The sequence below is a fragment of the Austrofundulus limnaeus genome, unplaced genomic scaffold (genome assembly GCF_001266775.1).
Source record: "Austrofundulus limnaeus strain Quisiro unplaced genomic scaffold, Austrofundulus_limnaeus-1.0 Scaffold94, whole genome shotgun sequence".
Taxonomy (NCBI): Eukaryota; Metazoa; Chordata; class Actinopteri; order Cyprinodontiformes; family Rivulidae; genus Austrofundulus; species Austrofundulus limnaeus.
This window is the reverse complement of record NW_013952496.1, coordinates 1737352-1744578: the sequence shown is the minus strand read 5'-3', so window position 1 is coordinate 1744578 and position 7227 is coordinate 1737352. Positions and strand designations below refer to the sequence as shown.

Genomic DNA, 7227 nt, shown 5'->3' with positions numbered 1-7227 from the left:
ATCACGAACCACACTCCATACCAGTAAGTGGCGGTAATGCTACTAACAGTTTGTTGCCAACCGCCATAAAACCGACAAGAAGAAGAAGAAGAAGACACACCCCCAGAAAACAGGTGAAAGTGGAGCTGGTCGAATAAGGAGGAATTTAGACCAAAGCATTGTAGTTCCACTTTATATAGAACCCAACTAAATGATTTAAAAGGGAAAAAGAAGGATTTAAAAGCATCACATGTTGACTTTAATGATAACGCCGCACCTCAATTATGTAAGAAATAAATGTTTCACACCAAAAACCTTAATATATTGAAAAAAAATGTTTAAAACAGAATATTCTTTCTGGATCATCCAGTTAAAGTGGGAAACAAAAACTAAATCTTGTGAACTAGAAATTATACTAAAAGACTGATGTAAATTAAATATAGTAGCAGGAAGATCCAGCACAAAGACAAACAAATTTAAAGCAGTTTTAAATAATTCTCTATTGGAAACTGAAATTAACACAGGTGGCTTTTCTGAGGAGAGAAGCAATCATGGCAGATTACACACACCTGTGAAACCTGCAACCTGCAGGTATTTAAACCTCAGATGTTGGTTGCATCTTCAGTCAGAGACAGGAACCATGGGAGGTGCTTGGGTTCTGAGTGGTTTTTGTGGTAGCTGTGTGGATCAGGCAAGGTTTGTACAAAAAGTTTTCTTTTCTTCTCCTTTTTTGTGTGGTGTTGGTGGTTCTGTTTTCCTTTAATCCAGCTCAATGGTTTTGCTCAAACTGAAGTGAAAATTGAGTTCTTAACTTTTTTTTAAATGTTTGACTTAAGAAAAAACTTTACATGTATAATTTTTATTTGCAGGGTCCTGTTTTACCAATTGAAAGAGCTGATTATAAGGATGTTTTACTGAAAGGTGGTAAATAGAAAATATTAATGGGGGCAAAAGCAACTGCATGTGACCTAACCTATGTGTTCTTGTTCATACAGTTCTGTTGCAAAATGATGCTCAAACAGAGGTTATGGCATTTCTCCAGTCAAAGGATACCAGGATGATCCAGCATGATCCAGCAAGTGAAGGAAGATGAGGAGAAATGTTCACCCAATTGTGGGGAAAGTTTAAAATCCTAGGTTCTGTTTTAGAATTTTCAAGTATTGAAAGCTAAACCTGACTATACCGTCAAGTCCAGTGTACCGGGAAAACAAGGAAGTGGAGACTGCCGGTGACGATGGCCAAGATTTTTGGAGATCAATGGTTTTTGGTGGGCAAACTTCAGAATATTGATGGTCAATTGTAGTTAAAGAGAACACAAATCAAAAATATAAACATTATTTTGTTATCTTCATTAAAGAAAATAAACTGTCTCTTAAGGGAGGTCTTCTGAGACCAGCGTCAAACACAGGTGGAAATGTGTATTCTCCCATAGGGAGAATATCTCTTTTTTGTTTTGCAAAAAAGAGATATTTACTGAAAATAAGAGATCCTTGCTAAATTTCCTTTATAACTTTGTTTATAAGAAGTATAAGTCAAACCCTTACAGTCTGAATAATTGAATTATTTTCAAGCGTTCTGTACTCAAGAACAGAATATTTCACATCATTGTTGATTAAATTGGACACATCCAGCTTTAATGTAGAGCTGAGTCCAGTTCTGTGTAATGGTTAGGGCTGGTACTGTTAACAACCTCACAGTTCAATTCAGCTACAATTCTTTGGGTCACAATTCATTTTGATTTGATTGAATATTGCTTTAAATGCTTTAACAATTTCTTAATACAAAGTACAAAAATAATTCATTAGTCTTTGGATCATTTTTAGCTTTTTAATTTCTTGCCAATGTCAACAGAAATGGTATACATTAACATTTTAGAGAAATAAAATATTTCCAAATAAAGCAGATCTGACATACCCAATAAAAATACTGAGCCTGAAACTGTTTTGTGGTGATAAGAATAAAATCATAACATTTTTACTCTTGTCAATCTGTGCAAAATCCCACCCTTTAAATAACACAGACTGATTGAGGCAGTGGGGTATTTGTTTCTACATCAGAGCCTGAAGCAACTCAGTTGCATTGCAAGGTCAGGTAAATATGCATTCCAAAGAGCTCCATGGTTTGTGAATTCATTTGTGGTTAGCTCGTTTTTTTTAAACTCGGCACAAACTGTCAGCATTCTCTCTAACATCAGTAATCCTGCAGCCAGGATGGATCACAGAACATGTATCATAAACTCACTTTAATGTGATAAAACCCTGTGGAAATTTGAAAATTGCAGATTTTCACTTTAACTATGAATATCTGAAAATCATCTCAAAGAAACTTTCATTTTTGGGGTAGATGTCAAACAAAACGTAGACATACCTTGGTTGCAGTCTTGGTCATACAAACTTATATCTTTCTGTGTTAATAGTTTTATTCAGGAACTGAAGCAACCAAGACAAACAGGCCGTGCGCACTCCTGTGGCAGCTAAACAGCTGTTAGCTTGCCTTTTACACACAATGGACCGCATGAAAGAACATGTTCGTATTCTTATCCTAAATTTCTCTTACTTTTCTTCGTATGAAGGGTTCATACGAACATGCCACGTCAGATTCAACAAACTCCTCTATCTTCAGGAAAAGTGTGTAAATGAGCTGCGTAAACATGATGAATTCCACCTGTTCGTATCCAGCTGCTCGTGCACGCGAGAGGAGATCAACATAATTACCACCCCCAAAAGCACATATAAGGCTACGTTTCCTGCCTCAGATATCAGGAAGAAAATGACAGCGAAAAGGAAAAAGAACTTTACGAATTCTGAGATTAAAGTCTTGCTCTCCGAGATCGAGAAAAGAAAATCTGTCATTTTTAGCAGCGTCAGTCGTGGAATTAAAGGAGCTGCTAAAGCCAAAGAACGGAATGAAATACGTAACTACTGCTGTTAATGTTGTCTCCTGTGGGTCGTATACAGTCACAGAAATAAAAATCTAAATCATATTCATCTCTCTGTAGTCCTTTTCTGGTTTTTCTTTGGTAAAACATTTTTAGTTAAGTGTAAACAACTGTTACATGGTTTTCATTTACTCAGAAGAGGAGCAGTCGCGCACCACTACCCTGTTCTGCAATATATCATGTTAGCTGCAGGCAGGCTTAACTAAATTATGCAGTAAATTTAATAAACACAATCAAACAGTTGTCAGAGTTATAAAAAGCAGGATCTATATGCAGAATAATATGGTACTAGCCAGTGTTTTTTTCACAGTTCTAACTTAACAGCTGTTAATATGAACTATTCCTAACTCCACATAGTTTTTTTTAATCTGACACAGTGTTGTATTTCAGTTACAACGTGGACCTATAATATTGTGCACTGCTGGGATATATACTGTACCTCATAAATCTATACCTCTGTGATTTAACAAACAGGCACAGATGTTAGAGTTGAGAGATCTTTTCTATGAAATTAATTATTGTGAAATACATCTGAAAGACTTGAATATATTACGACATAATACAGAATGTGATATAAATTATGGTTATTCTGCAGACATCAGTACAACTGTACCAGGCTTGTTAAATATGAGGGACCTCCTGAACGGGAGTGAGACAGGTGTCAAAAAACTAATTTACAAATGTCCAATCTCATGTAACTCATAATTTTTGAGTCCAGAATATTATGCCTAATTAATTAATTGTGTTAACTCTAAATTAGTTCAATCTAGCTGAACACATATACACATATACACTTTTATGAAACATTTTTATTTTCACTGGTATTTACTATTCCATTTTTACCCGACACATCCCAAATATTGCATTTAAAATACCCAAGTCCCCACCAAAGAAGTATCTATTTGTAATATACCTGATAACTGATTTAGACTAGAGTGACCGTGTACCAGACTAACTGGAAAACAGTGTGTCACAATATGAAATTAAAAAAATGGATTGGGCCCAGCTTTAGATATTATTACTTTAAAGGTTAATTTTTTTATTAGTGTTAGCCAGTGAAATATCAGTTCTGCTCCAGAGCCAGGTGGAATATTTGTGTCAAAAGTGTTACACGCAGAAAGGGAGTTGTGCACACGCAGGAGAGTCACACGTGCAGGAGGAGCGTTGAGCGCTTGTACCTGCAGAGTCAAGAAGTTCAAACTTTGAGTTGAAGTTCAAATTCAATTCAATTCAGTTCAAAAATACTTTATTGATCTCAGAGGGAAATTAGGTGTTGTAACTCATTTAACTAAAAACTTATTGTAGATGCTGATGGCTGTGGGCAGGAAAGATCTTCTGTAGCGGTCTGTATTACAGCGAAGTTGAAGAAGCCTCCGACTGAAGACTGTCTTTCTATGACAGTCTGATGAAGAGGATGGTCAGGGTTGTCCACAATGTTCTTGATTTGATGTAAAATCCTTCTTTGCACCATCATCTCCAGAGATTCCACAGTCGTCCCCAGAACAGAACCAGCCTTCTTTATCAGGTTGTTTAGCCTTTTTAGGTCCCTGGCTCTGATGCTGCTGCCCCAACAGATGATGGCAGAAGAGATGATGCTCTCAACAACAGACTTGTAGAAGATCTGCAGAAGAGATGACGCTCTCAACAACAGACTTCTTCTCCCATGATGGAAACCCCATGATGAGATGATTGTTCCCACACCATGTCACAAAGCAGTCCACCAGCTCTCTGTACTCAGCTTCCTGTCCATCTCTGATACAGCCAACAACTGCAGAGTCTACTGAGTATTTCTGTAGATGACAGCAGTCTGACTTGTGCTGGAAGTCTGAAGTGTACAGRYTGYACAGGAATGGTGAGAGTACAGTTCCCTGTGGTGCTCCTGTGCTGCTGACCACATGGTTAGACACACAGTCCTTCAGTCTCACAAACTGTGGTCTGTTTGTCAGGTAGTCTTTAGTTACAGCACTTAAGTTACAGCAGTTAGCCTGTTAACATTCAGAAGAACGCCTGCATACCGTTTTTGTTTTGTTTTATTTTGAAATGTCGTTCTGTGTTTCCGTTCAACCTGTGTCCATGTGCAATGCCTCAAAATTGACATCTAGGCTCTCCTTTTTCGATTGACACCTCATTTGACCAATTGGGTTCAAGTACCGGCTATTCAGAGCCAATAATACATGAGAAGTGACCAACTTCCGTTTTCCGTCATCCTGGGTTTGATTGACTGTAGAATCGGCCAGACAGCTCTTTGCTTCGTTCTGATGTCACATCTGAGTAGCCAATCACCGTACCTTTTCATTTGGTATATATATTGAGGGGGGTGGAAACTTTGTTTAGTGACGGACGAGGTAAACACGGAGTAGGTCGCCATATTTAGGCAGTATTGATACGCTACCGAAGACAGCCACGCTCACAGGAAAACGTTTTTTTTTCCATCGTTTTTTGGCCAGTTAGCTAACTAAACATGCTGATAAAATGAAAATATATTTGTTATTAAGTGTTTCGAGTGCTTCAAAACATGAAAAGAGTGATTTTTGTGGCCAGGAGAAGTAAAAAAGTTTGGATATTAACACTTCCAGTCGGCCATTTTGAGCCGCTAATTTCGTCATATTTGAGGACAAATATGCATCAAGTTTAAGTGAAAAACAAATACTTTTTCGCTGCTGGTGGTTTTATAAGCTGTGCGGAATGTTAATGCTTTGAAAGAAATAAAGATATTGTAATAGAACTAATGCTTTATGTTTAAGCAGGTGATTCACGACATCCTTTAATGACCTAGTTTTTCATGACATGCTGTTCATCTACAGATAGAATGGTTAAAGTCAGAACAAGATTTGCTAACAACAATCATTCTTAGATATCACTTGTGTTTATCTTTTGTGTTTTCCATTAACCTTGTATCAAATCTTGCTAAGATGACAGAATGGTGTTTGTTAACATATATATAAGGCCTCTCAGTGGAGTAGACAGAGTTCGGCAGTGAACAGAGTTCAACAGTAGTGTGGAGNTGTCAATATGGACCAAAATCTCTGAGGAATGCTTCCAGCACCTTGTTGAATCTATGCCACGAAGAATTGAGGCAGTTCTGAAGGCAAAAGGGGGTCCAACGCGTTACTAGCGTGGRGTACCTAATAAAATGGCCGGTGAGTGTAAATGTCATTAAATTTAGCATCCAGTGTTAAATGTCACTGACTGTTTCTCCTCTGTTTCTCTCACTGAGCAGATATGCAACAGCTGTGGCAACACCATTCTGTCAGAGATGATAACAATAAACAAAAATATCTTCTCCTCAAAAGAACTTGCTTTTTGGTTCAGAGTGACACCCTGGGTTTTTTTTATTTTTGACTAGCCATAAAAACACCGGCTGCAATGATGAGTGAGTCTGTTAGAATCCAGTTTTGCTTTGATTCCTCAGATGGAGAAGCAAATCATCTGAGGAAAAATGTCATTTAAATTACTGCAAATGAGAAGTTCTTGCCGAGCCGGCTGGGTTTAATGAAGGCTGTTGTGATGGAAAGCCATGCCATCCCAGGGAGTCTGCTTCTGCACGACCTCTGCGTGGTGACCTTAAGGGCAGATCTGGCCTGGACGTTAAGAAAAGATGTCCAGCAGACCAGCTTCTTCACCTGCTATGAGACAACTGGGTGTCTCCAACCTGGGTGAGTGTAAAAAGACCTGCAGCTGGAACAGGCATCACAAACTGCTTTACAGAGCAGTCCTGGTTAACAGAGGCAATCTTGATGAAAAGCTTCTGATCTGCAGTAGGGTCAAATTACTAACTTTAATCTGACCAAGATCTCAATGTTCTTCTCTCCAAATTAACAAAACTGTATAGGGTTTTAACCTGGGTCACTTGTCAATTAATTAATAGAAGACAAACAAATTTCCTTTGGGGAAAATATATTTGTTCCATCAAAAAGGTTTTAAGCGACAAGATCTCATCTTAACTTAGATGTTTAACATCAAGTCTAAAATAATTTTCACATTTAAACTACTTTAAAAACCTTATTGTTTCATCTTATAAGTTATTATTTATTCATGAAAAATGAAATACATTTGATGTTTTTGTAATAAATTTATCATAAAGTCAAAGCTGGTTTATTAATTTTTGAGTATTCATGCATARGGAAAGAGTTCACTGCTAATCTTATGATCTCACACTTTGTTATGAGTTCTGATTGAGAAAATGTGAATAATATCAGTTAAAACTGGTGCCAAAAACTTTTTGGGGTTGACCAGGAGTGTATTAGTAAATATTACATCAAATAAATATTGCCATGAAATAAAACTAAATCAATATACAGTATTAAGTC

The 7227-nt window shown here is 37.3% G+C and overlaps 1 long non-coding RNA gene across 1 annotated transcript; it reads left to right on the top strand.

Annotated features, from left to right (window-relative positions):
- The first annotated feature begins 611 nt into the window (after window positions 1–611).
- Window positions 612–1323, top strand: LOC106520547 (uncharacterized). Its single transcript, XR_001310562.1, has 3 exons — window positions 612–675; window positions 849–900; window positions 975–1323. It is a non-coding gene; the product is annotated as an uncharacterized LOC106520547 (long non-coding RNA).
- The last annotated feature ends 5904 nt before the right edge of the window (window positions 1324–7227 follow it).